At 21.1% G+C, this 19820-nt stretch overlaps 1 protein-coding gene across 1 annotated transcript in view; it reads left to right on the top strand.

Annotated features, from left to right (window-relative positions):
* The first annotated feature begins 5747 nt into the window (after positions 1-5747).
* The window catches only part of LOC129612612 (proton-coupled amino acid transporter-like protein CG1139), a 28215-nt gene continuing 14142 nt past the window's right edge, over positions 5748-19820 (top strand). The window contains exon 1 of the mRNA XM_055526302.1: positions 5748-5880. The gene's annotated coding sequence lies outside the window, so the exon portion shown is untranslated. The remainder of the gene's footprint in view (positions 5881-19820) is intronic.

Raw genomic sequence — 19820 nt, 5'->3', positions numbered from 1 at the left:
AAAAGTTTACTTACATTGCTATATAATATTTATTACTTATTAACTTTTAAGCCTGATGCTTAAGGAAATTAAAACATTTGTGAGAAACACGAATATACAAAATGCTTGGTTTATATTTTATTAAATTCAAATTAAAAATAAGAATTATTTTATGCACGACACATGCTAATCCAAACAAAAGTCTTTAATCCATTAAAATTGACTGTTGTACGAAATTTACTGCATGTTAACTGTAAGGTATGTTCTAAGTTACATTTACTGCTACTTCGCATTCAAATCTTACTTAAAATTTTATATGGAACTTTATATTGCACGAATTTACAGAACGATCATTTCGATTTAAAATTTTAAGTTTGTCTTAAATGCAACTTATGCAACTCATAAATTATTTAAAAGCAATTATTTTACTTTCAGTAAAGCAAAACTAAATAAATTATTAACATTATATTAAGTATGAATATTGCTACCGATAATTTATATTCTTGTTAGCATTAATAAACTCAATATATTGTTGCATAAAATATGGTTATAGGGAAATATTTTTTTGACAAAAATGTAAAATAATTCCTTATAAAAAAAAACAAACACCTTAACATTTAAAACACTATTATTTATTACCTACTCGTACTATCAATAAGAATGAAAAAAAATATACAAGGTGTTGAAAAAATATAAGCTGTAGGTATAAAAATATTTGAAAAAACTTATTAAAAAATTTATTATTTTATTATATATACCCACATATATATACAAAGAATTAACAAAAGAATAAGAATAAATCTGGAATAATTGCACCATCCAGTTTGCTACGAACTAATTCTTGTCAATATACATTTAACATTAGTATGTAGGGAAATTAAATTGTGTAAATTCCTGTTCAAGTGTAGATTTTCTCCTTTCTCTAAATAATTGATTCAACTTCAATTTTTGTGCGGAAGTTTTAGAAATTTACACTTGTAATGAATATAACATGTTATATAGAATGTAGACTCATAATATCTGCTTAAATATACAAATTACAAATATGATTTTATTAAAAGTTTTTGTAAAAAAATGCCCAATTTTTCTCAAAACAAGTGTACTTTTATTTAAAAAAAAAAATAAAATTCAGCTTATTTCCGGCCGAACGCTAAATGTTTGGTGAACGAAATAAAGTCGTCTTACTTATACATATAATTATGGTTGCAAATTAAACATGAAGAAGCATTCAATTAACTCACCTTTTCTACAGGTTTTCTTAAATTCTTGTTTTATAAATTTTGACTTATTAAGCAATGAAATTATTAATTATTGAGTAAAGTGCATGGCAGATTCTTGTGATAAACACCTGCAAGTAATTATTTATAATTGTAAAAATCGCTAAAAGGGTATTGCTTTATTTTCTTAAATCTTCAATTTATTACTTTGCACATTATAAAATTCTAAAAATTTTATTATAAATTTTAAAATTTTCTCAAATTTTACACTTATTTTCAGATATTAAAATTAGATTACAATTATACACTACATATACGTTACATACACATAAATAAATATGTATTTTAATTTTTGAGATTATTATTAATTTGTCAATTTAAATACAAGGAAAAATATGAAAAAATTCCAATAATCACCATTTAGTAAATTTTACCATTTTTTAACCACTCTCTGTCTTACAAATTTTGTATAATATTAAAATTTTCATAATAAAATAAAAAAAAAATATTTGAAAAAATCATTAATACTTTTTGGATCGAAACATATACTCAGTCAAGGTGGCAATAAATCAGATCAAAATATTTTATTAAAATAAAAATTAAATGTAAAAATTAAAAAAAGCTTCATATAAAAAACCAGAAAAAGACTTCTTAAAACTTGCAATATTACCACCTGTGAAAACCATACAATATAAATATGCACATATACATACATATACCTATAATATACTTGTAACACATGTACCATTGAAATCTCTTAAAATAAATTTGCAAATCGCTAAAAAAGAAAGAAAAACAAAATTGAAAAAAAATCGCGACCTCAGACAATACGTTTTTCTTATTATATTATTATTCATTCTCTTTCATTCATTTATTCATTCATATTCGCACCTATTCATTCATCGATGATTTTTTTAAGGTACTACTAACAGAAAGTATGTAGTTAGAAAGATTTTATGGATACGTTATGTACATATGTATATATAGTTTTAATAATGCAGTAAAACTAAAAAAAGTTATGCATATTAAGAGTGTCATTTATAAAATCAAAAGGAAGTTTAATGCAAATTGAAGTTTTCTATAAAAGCACATTCCGTTTTTGACAATGATTATGACATTCGACATTTTGATCTGAACACCAATGTTTTTGTTAGATATAATACATACATCTACACATTTAATATCTATAATATTATTTTTGATCTTCTTTGCATATTTCAAAAAATTTTAGTAAAAATGTATCTATTAATTTCATTCTGTCAACCTGACTTCTACATCGTTTGAAAGATGATATTTTGTACACAAGATGATATTGGCGAAGGCATTTTTCACTAGAATAACTTTTTTTTCCTTGTATAACTCTTAATAAACATAAAATTTTGGTAAAAATTTATTTTAGGAACAGTTTATTTTAAAAATTGTTTAAAATACAGTTGGTTTAAATTGCACAACGCATTAAGACCTTCATTTATTCACGTCAATAACTGCACATTATTAAGTATGCAAAATTTTTACAATCTAAACTCATATACTCTCTTTGTTTTAACTGGAGAGAGAAGAGTTCTTAAACACTTTCTTTCCGCACTCACCTTTTGAATTAATATGTATAATGAAAGTGAATATAAAATGTATTATAAACCTTTCAACAAATTTAACAGTAGATGTACAGTCATTCTTTTTTGTAGTTTTTAAGAAATTCAATATTATATTCATTAAAAAACGTGTATATAAAATAAATAATTATGTACGTACATATATATAGCTAATAACATAAATTGTGATAGCTTTTACTATATATGCTTGTAAAACTGAACTTATCATAATAATATTATATTGTGTATAAAACTATAATTAAATATAATAATTTTAAATGACTGGCGCTTTTAGATAAAATCATTTTGTGTAGAAATATAAAATACAATATAACACAAACGTTTAATATACGAGTAATAAGTAGATTTATGCTAGATTAAAAAATAAAATTATTAATTAAAATGTGGTTTCAATTTAAATAGCTTTTTTTTTCTCTTAAACTCATGTATTATCTTTCTTTGTTATAGCTTTTATTAAACTTTTTCAATACAGTCTACCTTTAAATTTATTTGAAATTAGAAAAAAAAGACAAAAAAAAAATAAATTACCAAATGAAAAGTTCCCGTGTTGCAATTATTGTTATAATTTTGTAAAATAGGCAATATAAGTCCCTTCTCGAGAGGAAAGTTAAAAAAGAGTTCAATTAAATTCCAATTATTAATTAGTTTTAGGGCTAGTTTTAATAGTTTAAAACTTGATTACTACGGTACAATGAAAAAAAACGAGCTCAAGAGATAAAACTTTATTATATTTTACTAAGTTAACTGGGCTAAAATTTAATTTTGTCTTATGAAAGACCTTATCTGTACCACTGAGGATAACAAAATTTTTATTAATAATTTAATAATGTAATAAAACTAAGAAGAAAAAAATAATTTTACAGAGAAATAAAGACTATTATTCTATACGTAAATATTGAACAAATGACAATTGAAGTAATTAGTAATGGTAAGATGAATGTTCAAAAGAGTAAACGTCCATATTTTTCGCAAAAATGATATTAGTTCACAAATAGAAACTAAAATTTGTTTTCGTTCTTCTGTAAAAATGCTAAAATTCAGTTCTATTTATAATATCTCAAAAAATAAGCTCCGAAAATGAATGAATTATTTCGATACCAATGGAAGGCTTTACCCGTGAACCATACTAATATCTGAAAAAATACATAAGTTTATTATTAAATGCTGCATATTTCTGCAATAAAGTATTTTAGATGATCGAAAAAACCCAATTTTGATCTTATGCAATATCTATATGCAAATTGAAAATATTTTAAAACCGCATTTAATTTTTCTCGACATTTTTAAAATTATATAATTAAATTTAATATACAAACACATTTATACAATACACAAACACATATAACGCATATGTATACAATTTTATTCAGTTTTCCCTTCGTCCTAAAAAGCCGATGAACTTACAGGAACTTTATATTTTTGCCTAACTCTCATAAAGTCTAACATTCAAAATAAATTCAAAATAAATTTTTATTTGATTTTTTCTCCCCCTATAATTCTAGTAAAGGTAAAGTCTATAAAGTTGCAAGTATACATTTGCCAATTTTTTTCATTAATTTTTATTTAAGAGAGAAAAAAAAAAATTAAAAACTTCTTCCTGATTTTTTTTTAAAACACAAAAAGTCAACGTTTTACATCAACCTTGCAAGAAAAGCCTACATATTTTTTCTTTTTATTATTATTATTTTTTTTTTTATGAACTTATGCTCTTCAATATTAATTAAATCATATTTTATTGCATGGGATTTTTTATAATTTTTGCGTATAAATAAAGGTTAGCATTTTTCTTTTTTTAACTTTTATGAAATATTAAAATTAGTAAAAAAAAAAAAGAATAACAAAAGAAAGAAAAAACAAAATATTAAGTGATTAAAAATTTTTATTAAAATTCAGTTTACGCGATTTACTTGAATCTACCGCGCTGTCGCTTAACAAAAAAAAAACAAGAACAAAAAAAAATAAAAGTAAAAACAAAAAAGTTTAATTTTTTTTTTTGTTTTGTTTTTTTGTTGTGCTTGACTTCTTGTTTTTATTTTGATTGCAGAATCAATAAAGTATCTTTCAATACAATACTGTCAGTTATTAATCGTTCGTGAAGCTAGTAACACATAAAAAAAAAAATAAAAATTAAAAAAAAAGTACTTACTATAAAAAAAAACGGTTATCATTTTTCAATTCGCCAGTCATTGAAAATTCAATTTTGAATTTTGCAAATCAACAGAATAATTTTACTTATTATTTGTTGTTCTTCTTTCAATTCTTATAACAAATTTTTATTTAAATTTTAAAAAATAATTACATATTTCAATAAATAAACATTTTTTTTTTTTGTTAATTTTTATTTCTACTCTAATTATACGAATATTGGCTAAATTTAATTGAAATATTAAAACAAATGTAGTATAAACGTCATAACCTTCAAACATACAAACATTTTTATTAATTAATTACATTAATTGTTAAATTTTAATTAAATATTTTAAAATAATCTCTAGATTTTTGTTTGAAATTTTATTTTTTTTTTGTGTTTTATAGTCTGGTATAATTCTCTTACTCGATTAATAGTAATTATTGGTAATTTTTCTCTGCAGTGCTCAAATTTTTTAAATACAATAATTACGTTATATGTACATTTACTCGAATTTTTTAAAGTACATACATACATACAATATAAATAAAAATTTTTTTTTTTTTGGTGATAATTTATTGCGAAAATGAATTCAGTGTTATAATTTAAATTATTGTGTACCATATATTGTAATATTAATATAACCTGTTAATAAACTACGCAAATATAGCAGCATATTGGATAAAATTGCAAAAAAAAGAAAAAAGAATTGCAATTTTTATTTCTTTTTGCACCAATTCTATAATAAAAAAGTGAAAAAATAAGATCAAAAAAAAGAAGAAAACAATAAGAAAAAAAAAAGAGAAAAAGGTTTTTCGCTTTTATTTTTTTTTTTTGTATAATTTCAGCATTTTTTTTTTTGCTCACCTTGAGAGCAATTTTAAAAAAAAATTTAAATAGTATATAAACAAGAAAGACATACATACATAAATAAATTTTAAAGGTAATTATTGCACCTACTAATATATATATATATATATATATATATATATATATATAAAATAAAAATATGCTTCAAATACATGCATACCCACATATATACGTATATATAAATCATATTTCATACAAAATTATACTTAAATTTTTTAATATTTTAAAAATTAAAATAATTTTTCATATATAAAAATAAAAAAAAAAAAATGTAAAGATTTTCTTTCAGTGTATATACGTTCATAAGTTTTTTTCATCATAATATCATTGAACTCTTTTGTTATACAAAAAAAAAAAAACAAAATATGCACACGCATACGATATAATATAAATGTCATAAAACATAATGCAAAAATCTTATACACTTATATAGTTATCATAACAATTCCACAACATAAGCATAATATTTAAATAAGTATTAAAAGTAAAAAATTTCATTATGTAAAATGTTAAGGTCAATATTAAAATTATTGTATATATGCAAAATAAATGAACTATATAAAATGCAAATTATATAATTTAATAATTTTAATTATTTTTAATGTTTAGAATAATAATATTAATAATAATTTTAATAATTGTGATTCTAGTTCCCTTATACGTTAATTTCCCTATACAAAACACATATTGAATTGTTCTATATACAGAAAAATTTCCCTTTATTTTAAATATTTTTCTTTCGTTAAGAATATTTGTAGATTTTATTAAAATAAATTTTGTTTTTCAATATTTTAAGTATTTTAAACTATATTCAAGTTAATTTTTTAATGATAATATTATAGTGATCGTATATTTACATAGATAAAATATAATATACATAGATTATATTATAAATTATAATGTACATAGATTATGTATATTATTATACATAGATAAATTATTGTTATTTATAACTAAAATTTAATTAAGAATTTAATTAGAATTTATAGTATAAATATGATTTTTGTTGAATAACGAAAGAATATTAAACCAATATGATTGTTGAAAATTTCGATGCGGGGCGGACGAGTGTGCGCTTACATATCGTCATTAATTTTTGAATTTAAAATTTACAAAATAATATTGAAATAATTTTCCTTTGCATACATAAATATAAACAAAATTCATTAACAAAAAATAATTTCCATATTTATAGTAGCACAAAAACCCACACAAAGTAGTTCTATTTTAGATCAACCATGAAAACACATTGAAATTTCTCCAAATTTTTTTTTGTCATATTATAATTTCTAAAATATATATCTTTATAATATCCTCAATTATTATTAAATAGAGCAGAATTAATTTATAGTTCCTTGAATTTGGTTTTAGTCCTTTTTTATATTATTTTGATTTTCATTTTGAAAACCAAACAATATACAATGTAATTCTTTTTAAGACAACGTCTGTAATTAAAGGCAACTATCACATCTATATATATAAAAAAAAAATAAAAATACAAAATACAATAAATATAAAATATATGCGTATATAAATATGTAACTTATAAAACGAGGAAAATTTTTTAATATATGCAAGTATTTCATATCAATTTCCTGAATAAAATCTTATATTGAGAATTAATATTTCTTTAGAAATCTCAATATTTTCATATACTTACCTACAGCAATTCATAATATTCCATTTAAATGGTTTATTATTCACTTTTTCTTTTCACACTATAAACTGGTACATATATGGTTTAAACGCATCATATTATGCATTCTAAAACATAATATTGGCATTCCTATAAAGAAAAACTATTAAAGCATCACCTAGTTTTCATATACTTTAACAAAAATATATAGATTTGGAATTTTGTTATTTAATTAATGTTTTTACTTCAATGTTTTCTTTTGGAAATTTTTTTTAATAAATTTTTTTAATAAATCTAAAATAAAAACAAAAAAAAAATTAATTTATGTAATTAGTACTCTAAGATTTAATTATAAGCTAAAGGTATACTTTTAATTTCAAATTAAAAATTTTAAATCAATAATGGAAAATTTTATAAAATTCAAACTTTATAAAAATTACTTAAACGTTTGTTTTTTTCTATCTCAACTAAAACCATTAAACATGCCGTATAGTTGAAAATTACTTACATATAGTTGATATCAACCAAACTATTGTTAAATTTATTTATAAGGTAAATGTATCAAAAAAGGCCCAATATTCTACAAATAAAATGATTATATTATATACATACACGATTTATACTTATATTCTCATAGATTGGCCTTTAAGTTTTATAAACAAAACATATGTAGATACTTAGTAGATTGCTGAAAAAAGATAAGGGTAAAGGAACTAGGCAACTCTGACCACCGTGGTTTATTGTAACATTCCACCTGTACCAGGTAAATACCTGAAGATATTCTTCAAGGTTTCGGATATGAGTTCCTTAATACTATGAAAGTCCCGCCCAAATCATCTGGGTTTTCTATAGTAATAGCGCAAAACGCGATTTTTGGCCCCATCAATTATGAAGAAAATTTCCTTGAGTAAGATGGTAAGAACAACTTCGCATGATGGTATGCGTTGGTTTAAGGTCTTTTGCTAAACAAGTTCTCAGCGGTTTTGTTACCCAATATGACCCTGGTTACGTATAATTGCTTATTTGAAACTAAACCAAAAATACATATAACTTGTAAAGTAAAATTATTTACTATATACCTAGTGCTAAAAATTGTTTCCCTGAACCGTTTTCTTCACTAAATGAATTAAAGTTCTTTTTTTCTTAATTATTTATTAATTAATTAATATTATGTTTGTATAAACATAGATTAGTTTAAGTACGCATAAATTATTACATAAAGTTCAATTACATAATTATTACATAATTCGCTAAGTATAACTAACTCATATATATGTAAGTGATCTTGAATAATTTTATATCAACTCAATTTTTTTATTATATTATGTAGTTTAGATTATACAATAAAAAAAGTGTAATTACTCGAAAATTAAAACAAACAAAGGTATTTTAGCAAAGATATTAATTCAAACAATTCTAAATATATTCAAAAAAATTCTATAATTGAATCTCATTGCAATATATTTTCTTTCCTTTTTGTATGCAATAATATTAACCCTATACTAAAGGCAAAAATTTGTTTTGGCAAAGAATTTTAAAACGACTCGTTTATTAAAATAAAATTCCCCGGAACAATATTAAATACAATAAAAAAAAAAAGATTTCTCCAATTAATTGTAATTCGAAATCTTATGAAAACTACCGACTTGTACGTGAACAAAATAAACAAAAATATTTAGTACGCCTATGTGTAAATAATTTATTTAAATAGATGTTTCTTGCCAATTACTTAATAAATTACCCTAAAGAAAATTTTTTAACATACACACATATACAAACAGATTATGTTTTAGTACATTATCAAGTGAGCAATTTAAAATTAAATGCACAAACGATCTCAATAGATATTAACGACGACACTAAGTCTACTTTAAAACTATTACTTAGATCGTAATTATATTATGTTTTTATGTATATATATAAAATATATACATAAATTTATCAATTATTATAACATATACATAATATAATATAGCAATTAATTTATTTAACAATAAAATGAAATGATGAGCTAAATAAATTCCATTGAATTGATTAATAAGCGCCGTTTCGCTATTTAATTTTTATGAAAACAAAAAACATACCCATATACTCGTATTTTACTTATAACAGGTTGTATGTGCAACATATTTCTCATGTTAAACATTCATGTTTATACATATACATTATTTTATAAATATATGTGTCAATATGTTATCAAATATACATACATATAAGATATTTTTATGCAGCCATACAGTCTGCCATCTATGGACATTTTTTGTTTTTCTTTTTAGTCATATATTAAAAAAAATTCAAAAAAAAGAGGAATAACTTAATATGGTTAAAACAAGATTATAAGCGATTTGTAATAGACCAAATGTAATTTAATTATAAAATACAAGGTAATTTATGATTAGTGCGCATATAAAAATTTAAAATGCAATTAATATATACGAAGTCAAAATTGAAAACAACAACAAAAGAATTGCAATCATTAATCATTGATAATTTTATATTAAAAATTTTATTTTTTTATGCGTACAATGAATTCAAATACGTGTGAATATATTGAACTTTTTAGATCACATATACTTGGCATCTATCACAATAATAACAATATTCCGTATTGATAGAAATAAACGCAACTTTGACGAAGTGTTTCATTCCGTATTGTATATTAATGAAAATTTACAATGTTAGGCCTTCAGAATTGTAAAAAGCAAATTATGGACTCCAAAAATTCTGAATGCTTTTCATAAAATTGTGACAATATATTTAGTCAATATTTAAATTTTCATAACTTTTGACATTTTCCGCTGAATTGCAGCGTCAGAAATTGTCAAATGACTTTTAATTTTAACGATGGTTGTAATAAAAAATTTAATAGAAGCTATCTAGTAATGTCAATAAATCAAAATTTTGTATTCCGAATTATAAAAAATAAGCATAGTTTTTATTTAACAATGCAGTGTCATTATATTTATGCATTTTAGATTTAATGATACAAGATGATTTTAATAGGTACTTTCGTTTCTGACAATAAGGAATACTGCCATAATAAGATTTAGACAGTTTTTTTCTTATTAAATGGCATACGTAAAAATATAAGATTATTAACCCTTTCAGTCTTAATAAAATTATATATATATAATGCAATATATCAATTCACCTATCTAATATAGAATATAATTGCGCGTATAGTGCAGCAATTTTGAAAACAAGAGAAAAACTTGTTTAATAAATACGGAATTTCTTTTATCTTTTTTATTTTTAATTGGACAGTTAGTAAACTGGACATTTCAGGATTATATTGGAAAATTGAGTGATTTTTACTAATCAATTATACTGTTACTAGTTTTAACCCATAATTTGGACTTTTATATTCAAGTTTAATTTTTATTATATATAGATGTATAATTTATTTAAAAAAAATTTATAATAATTTCATTTATGTTTTTTTTTTAGTAACAAACTAACAAATGGAGATCAATATATTGATTATTTCGCTCAGTTTAATATATAAGAATATAATATTGAATATATGAGATATAAATTATATGTATTCCGGTTTCAACTACTGATTTCCACAATTATCCAGAATATTATCCAGAAAATTTTCCATTAAATTTTTAATACAATATTATACTATTGAATTTTTAATATCTAAAACAAAATCAAATAGAACTTTTAGAAAAGAACATAAGTTAGAATAAGAGATCTATATACAGAATGTGTTAGTTAAATTCAATCTTTTTATTTGTGACTTAACTTGAATATCCACATATTTCTGAATTCATCACAAATTTCCAAATTTTATTTAAAAGTCGTGTTATTAGGAGTCGTCAGCATTAAGAAATTCAAGTATAACAATAATTTCTATAACAATAAGTTCTTCGCATACAAAACTATTAAAACTTTCGCTTCTCATCATTCATCTCATATATCATTTAGAACAAGTAAAAAAATTTTATATAATATCACTCTGTAAATTAATTAATTTTTTTTTATTTTTACCTATTTTTTATGTTAATTAAACATTACTGCAACATACTGTTCTTCTTGAAATGCCAAAAAGAAACTTAATTTGGAAAGAAAAAATTATATGTCAATTTAAAGTTTTTCATTTATTTGCACAACATTATGTGAAGTTTAATTAAATATTTTTCCAATTATGTCATTTAAAACGTATTTATTTTAATATAAGTGCGTAAATGTATGTATGCATAATATATCAAGTATTTTGTTAGCTTTTTCTGTCGTATTTACAAAAAATAAATGAAATATTTTATGAAAAAAAAAAATTTAATTTTATATTAGCTTCAAAGGTTGGCCATCAAAAGTGCAGAGAAACGTACATATGTGAATTTGTGAGCATATTCGCAAAATTTTAATCTGATGCAATAACCTATAGAAATGAACTAACACAAAAAAAAAATTAGCTTTAAACGAAAAGAATTTATAAAATGTACAAGGATTTTCAAAATTACGTTGCATTTTATCATTAATTATTTAAGTTTAAAAATATTTCGAAAAAAAATATTTTCTTAAAAATTTACAATGACAATTTGATTTACGCAGTAATATTGTCAAATAAGAAATATACACATACATATGTATATGCATTGTATATGTTATATTCATTGTTTTAGATTCGATTCAACTTTGCTTTAGCTTAAATTATAACAAATCAAAATTACAAATTAATTAACATTAATTTTGAAACGACAATAATTGATCCATTTAACTGTAAATGCCTTCTTATAAATATGCGGAATATATTGAACAATTAGAGAAAGAATACTGAAATTTTCGTACGGGAATTGAAACTATTCCAATTTTAAATTTCAAGCGCACAATGTTTGTAATAAAGAAAGCGATTTTTATATTGTTACTAGTACCAATAATTTTTTCATAAAAACGCGTATGTTGCAATTTCAGTGAGTATTTCAGTATAACATAGCGTAAGTTCAAAATTTTTACCAATCTCATACCGCATATCTAATATCGATATTAAAAAGCCAATTACATAAAATATAAATGCCATCTAGAATGAAATACAGATAATTTAAATTATGAAATGCCACAAATTAATATTATAATTATTAAATAATCCGCCATTCAAATGCTACTTTATTTTTGCACAATTTGTATTGAAAATTACGATGTTGCCATAATAAATTACAATTTTATGATATTTATATGTCTAGACTGTTATAATACATATGTGCTTCACATTTCGCATTCGTTCCTCTTAAAAAGTGTTATCAAAGCTTTATTGCATCACAATATGCAAATATTAAACAAGTGTAAATTTTTACTGTTCCTATATACCTACATATATAAGTACTGATAAAAATTATAAATTGCGTGAAAATAAATCATGTAATAAAATATAAATTTATATATTACAAAATTTTTGAATTATTTTTGTTAAAAATGCGAACAAGTACTATTTTTCACAAAAGCTTACGAATATAAAAAAAAAAACTTATCGAATTTTTGTTTTATTAAATTTCAACTTAAGAAGCGTTCATTGTTTCCAAATTTTTTATTAATAGTTAACAATTGATTACAAATTTATTTTTAGTGTTAAAAATTTCTTAATTTTAAAATTTAGGCTAGGAATTATGTAGCAGTATTATTAATTTTTATTTTTTATAATTTTATTAGTTAAACGTTAAAATGTTATACTCTGATCTGAAGTTAAATCTACAATATAGAGAAGCTATAAATGTATGATTTCTTTCAATACTCGAGTCTAATGAAAACAATAAATTTCGAATTTAACTTGTAAAATTGTTTCAATCTCAGTAAATATAATAATGAATTTAATAAATTTTAAAAATCTAATTACAAAAATTATTTACAAAATTTAACCATGGTTAATATTTAACCCTTGCACACAAGGAAGCTAAAATTTGCTCCATTACACTACTAACATAATATTTTAATTTTTATTCAATGGGTATAACCTAATTTTTTTTTACTAAATTCAATTACTAATTCGAATTTTCTATTATATGGTTAAACATAATTTACTTATTTTTAAAATATTTTACAATTATTTTCAATATTATTTTAAAGTTTGTTTTTTTGCAATAATTATAATTAATAAAATTTTTGCATATCAGTTATTATAAATGTGCAAAAACTCATACAAAACAACTGAACAAAATATCTAATCACTATTACGTGATGAATTATAATAGAATAACGCAAGAAATACTAACATTAGTCTCAAATACCCATAACATACAAAAAAATTATGTTGGGTAAATTTTTGTATATTCAAAAAAAAAAATTTCCTTATTATTATCATTATTATTATTACGAGTATATGAATACCATTATTATCGTTATGAATAAAAACGTGTAAACTATAATGAAATATTAAAAAAAAATTTATTAAACAAATAATAAACAAAAAATTCATTACAAATTTTTGACATAATCGCAATTTTACAAGTGTTATAAAATTGTGCTCTTCTTATTATTTACACCAATAAAACCATAATATTAACCATTAATTTTTTTTTATATAAATATACTTAAATTGTTTACATACATGCAAATTAAACAAAATAAAGAAAATAAAATTACTGCTTTGAAATTCATGTTTCAGAGAGCATTCAACTTCCACCTTTATTTAAATTACCTGTATTCAGCAGTTAATGAATAAAATAAAATTATTAAAAACAAAAACAAATATTATAATATACAGTTAATTTATATTTATTATTCGCCATTATTACGCTTAACATCGCAAAAAATAGTATACTGCAGAATTCAAAATATTTTATATGTACGAAATATGAGTATATATATATATATATATATATATATATATATATATATATATATATATATATATATATATATAGGTAAGGAAACAAAATATTACTTAATTTTTTTTTCGAATCAAGAGATTTAGGTCAAATTCAAAAATTTATAAAAATGTATAGAAAGTTTATTTAAAAATTCAATTCGAAAATTCAATAACCATTTCATAAATAAGAAAAACGAAAATTTCCTACGAAAAACAATTTGAAGTTTCGAATCCACATTATTACCATAATTTCTAGTCTATAGATGGCGGTGAAAATTAATATCAAATTTTTCAATTCCAAACAATTACTGTAGAAAATTAAATAGTAATTGTTAATATTTTACCTGTTCGATTTTTGCCGAAATTTTTTCACAAAAATTTACCGAATTTTTTAACAAAATAGCTCTCATTAAATTTTTAAAATCTCTAATTCTTGCAACCTCATAAAATTTCTAAAATCTAATTTCCTGAAACTAGTTTTTGTGTAAATCATATTTTGTTTTTGTTAAATACCCACCTAGAACTTAATATTTGATATTATAATTAAATATTCACTTTCAAACACTATTCATAAATCTTCATTAATTTTGGAATTTCGCAGATTTAATTGCTTTGTTACATATTTTAAATTAATTATCTTATAAATTAATATGGCATATAATTCTTATTATATGGTATGCAATTTATTATATATTAATTAAATAACAGAAAAATCTGTTAAAAAAAAAAACATTTTGAAATTGAGTTAGAATTCGAAATTTTGAATTAAAATTTGAATGGCACTTGTGACACATAAATTATGCAAACATATCCGTAAAAATGTTTCCTATTTATAATTTTGCAAATTTATGTGTAAAAATTTTAACGCGATTTGTTTTTTTTTTTTATGATTTATTAAACACATAAATATTTAGAGTTATTTTCTTTTGTCTTTTTTTTCTGTTCATATCTACTAGTTTTTTTTTCTAAAATTGATTAATAGCCTTATCTTTTTTTATGTGCTATAAATAAAATGTGCTAGAAGCTAGATTTTTGTCTTCCACGAATTTGTACATGTTTTTTTTTTGGAATTACAGGAAATATAGTATAAAAGACTTATGCTAATTCAATTTCATACAAGAGTTTTTTGCTAAAAGAGTCAAAAATTGAAATCATATTTAATTTTAACCAATCAATTATGAATGACACTATAATTTTGTAGTGTGACATTTTCAAATATTTAAAGTTTTAATTTTTTACTCACTAGAAATTATCTTCTGCACAAAAAAGTGAAAAACAATTAATTAAATTTTAAATAAAATCTTAAAAAAAAGTAAATTATGGCAATTTACAATAAATGCAAATTTTTTTTACAATTCACAATTTTATTTTAAAAAATTCAATAAAAATATTTTTCGCAATTCAAATTACGGTGTAAAAATTAATTTGATTATTTATTCATTCACAATTTTCATACTCCTAAAGTGTATGTTATTTTTTGTTATTTTTTTAAATTTTTTCCTATTTATTGCTGGAAGAATTTTTTAAATTTAAAGGAAATGAAATAAAATAATATTAATGTATTGTGCAATATATTATAATAATTTAAATTCAAGGTCAATAACGGTAAATTTTTTGTATTTTACATATTTTATTTTTATGAATATTGTTTGTTTTTTTTTTCCAATACGTAATAAATAATACACCAACATTTTATTTGTACGATTACGGTAAATATGCAAATAAATATTTGCAATATAATCTTTTAATGTAGTATAATAATGAAGCACATGTTATTATTGTATTTATTGACATACATGTGTAAATAATTGTAATATGTGTATGAATATAAAAAAGATAATAATATGCATATATGTACAAAAAAATTAATAAAACAAATAATAAATAAGAAATTAAATCGAAAGTTTCGAATTTATATATGTAGAAATATAATAATTTGCTTAGTAAAGTATGTGTTGACTATTGTGAATATAGATTAATGGCTATATGTAATATAGCTATTTTAATATCGAAAAACTTATATAGAAATTATATAATAAAGTTACGGTAAAATAAATTTATGTCAATTATTTTATTATCAATATTCACACACATTTTATTCAATTATTTTATAATAAATTTGTATTATTTTAAACAGTAATTGATTTGATTCTCTTCCTACATTACATCAATATATATTTGTAGGTATATATAAGAGAAATTTTTATCTTCAGAAGCTTTTTTAAAATTTTGTAATTTTTTTATATTGCTACCGAATACACGAAATTTTTTTGAATATTCTTAATCAGACTATTTTGATTTATTCTTATACAAACAAACTACAATAACATTACCTATATGGTAATTTTCCTTTAATTGGGGTACATAATTGTTTTATGTGTTGTTATCTGCAACAGATTTTAATATGTACAAATATTGTATATGCATATACTTAAAATTGAATACAAAATTTGAAATACAAAATTTGAAAGATTTGTCTAAGAAAAATATTAAACAATAATTTAGCGATATCGTGTATTGATACGGTATTATTAGAATTTCGATATCAGAGATAATTAAAATTTAAATTAATTACATTGAGATTTACATATTTCTACCAACTTTATACAGTACATACAAGATGAAACTGTAACGTGGTATAATCACTCGGGGGCAGAAGTGTGGAACAGTGTTTTATGAAAAAAACTGTTCTTGGGGTGAGGACCGAAAATGAATATTTAAACCGATTTAAATGACTATAACTTCTATTAACCGATAAAAAAATAATTGCAATAAAAAGCTGAAAAGAAGCTCTTTAATTTTTGAAACAACACTGTGTCATTTCAGACATTATTCAAAAAGTTAATGAGGAAATAAGTCAAAAAAAAAAAGAAAAATGAAATGTCAAATTTTTCTAAAAGTAACCAATTACTAAAAAATTTACTCTAGCTGTTCAAATCATTATTTTATTTTTCCATAATTTGACAGATTTTGAGTTGGTCTTCAAATAACCTTAAAATAATTTTTTTGTGCGATGCCACCGAGTCATTATATCTTATAGATTCGCCCTGTTTATGGTACATATTTAATTAGGATTCAATCAAATCAACCTTTAACTCAGCGTTTACACATTAAACTTTGTTCATATCAAATCTATTTGACGAGAATTTAATAGCTTTTGATTTTTTCCGTCAAACAAAATTCACGGACATTTGAATATACAATTGTCACAATAATTCAATAATTTTTATAATTTTACTAAAAAATTTTATTATTTTTTTCAAAATTTTTTTTTGTTTTTTAATTAAATATTCATAAATATATGATGTACCTCTATATGTATGTACGTGTATAAATAAATGTGCTCGTTTTGTATACAAATATTATAATATTATAATGTAATGTACAATGTGCTTTTGGAATTTTTTTTCATACTCCAATCAATTTAATCTATGCCATTGAAAGTAATTAAAAATAAATTGTTTTATAACTTTATTTAATATTTATTTTACAAATGTGTTACACACTACACACCTTTTTTTTTTAACCTTACTTACAAATATATGTATGTATATGTATTACCGAAAATATACAAAAAATTGGAAAATTTTCATCACAATTACTTAAAATATAGTGTAATAAGCACAAATAGAATCTAGTGATTGAATTATACATTAAAAATCAAAGTTGTTTTTTACTTTATTTATGTAACTATTTTGTAACAAATATTATTTCTTGTGTCTTTTCATTAGTGCTAATTTTTAATTTTATAATGATCGAAATTGATGATTTCATTTAAAAAAAAAACACAAAAAATTGCTAAAAATATTTATACATATATTAAATTGAACCACCAAACTTTAAAATTTGTATCATTGCCTTAACCAAGTAGACACATTTGTCATAGCAATTTAATAGATATCCTTAAAACGAAAATATACTTAATGATGTTGTAAATTAAGTGTTATTCCAATAAATCAATTAGTAAAATAAAAATATACACAAATTTTCAGGAATCGTGATCATATAATTTTCATATTGTCATCAAAAATAAAATTTTCATACAATATTTGCAAATTTATTTATATTTTTAAAACATATTTATTTTTAATAACCTCAAAATAAACAAATTATTTAAGTGTTAAAAATTAATTTTAAATTTATATTAATTTTATAGAACATGTGTTATTCCCTTATTTCTAAACTACAAATTGAAAACAGTATGCATATAAGTATAGCAATAATACATAAAGTATAGCAATTTTTTAAATAAAAAATCCCAAAATTTTGTGATAATTAAAAAAAAAAAGAAGAAGAAAAATAATCCAAAAATCTATTTTATTAGTTTATAATTATCGGCTTTCAGTATTTAAGAAACGTGTGTATATCTCAATAAATTTACTATATATTTATGGTATTAAATAATAAAATAATTAATAAATGTATTATAGAAATTGTTAACAATCATAAACAATAAGTAATGCGAAAAATTTCAACAAAATGTTTTCATCTGATAGATTTATTGATTTTGGAAATATTATAATATGACTATGCAAGATTCAATACAAAAAAAATGGTCAATCTTGGTCAATCTTTAATATTATAAGAAATTTATAAAAAAAAATTTAATTTAATTTTTAAATACATAATTTTTAATTGTAATTTTTATTCCTCACATTTTATTTAATTACTCCTTAATATATGCAATTTTAATGTTTCTACGTAATTAAGACTTACATAAGCTGAATAAATGAAATTCAGAGAATTTAAATTATTCTGAATAATGTATACACATAATCACAAATATTATTATTTTAAAATATATTTATTTTCGTTTAATCAAAGATCAACAAGTACCGAACTAGCTAAAATTATATTTTTGAAACTTAGATTTCATAATTATTATTCGGCAGATATATATACAAAAATATAACAAAAATATTTAAAAACAGCATGTTCTTTAATAGAAAATAACATACTGTTATACTGTTATACAAAATAAATAATTAATATATTCCATTATAATTGCACATAATCTATTTACTTTTACAAAAAAATTAAAATTGCCCCAAAAAAAATTTGAATGATTGCCCCAAAAACAATTTTATGGCATACAAAATATTTCAAACAAACAAAATCATAATAAATTCTTTTATTGCATGTGACGTCAAACAATTTAATTGCAATTATTAAATATATTTTAACTTGTCATAAATTTTTAAATTTTTTAAAAGAAAGATTATAGTAAAATTTATAACTTTTGGTATATTTGAAAAATAAATAAATTTTACTTGAAAAGTTTACTTGAACTAGTAAGATCATCTGAATATAGTATACGTATGTATATATGAATTTTAAAGATTAAAATAATTTAAGAAGTTTACATATAATTAAAATATCAATTACATGAAATATTTATGTATACATAATGTAAATAACATGTTATTAAAGGGTGTTCCTTGTAATTGCATATAATATCGAAACAATATTGTGTACATTACTATAATTTAATTATTAACAATTATGTAAGTGTGTATACAGATTTAATAATCTATTTTAATGAGTTTTAATAAAAATATTATGGAAAATT

Source organism: Condylostylus longicornis, unplaced genomic scaffold, assembly GCF_029603195.1.
Source record: "Condylostylus longicornis isolate FDR11 unplaced genomic scaffold, ASM2960319v2 ptg000075l, whole genome shotgun sequence".
Lineage (NCBI taxonomy): Eukaryota > Metazoa > Arthropoda > Insecta > Diptera > Dolichopodidae > Condylostylus > Condylostylus longicornis.
The sequence above is the reverse complement of the archived record's forward strand: the minus strand, read 5'-3'. Positions and strand labels throughout refer to the sequence as shown.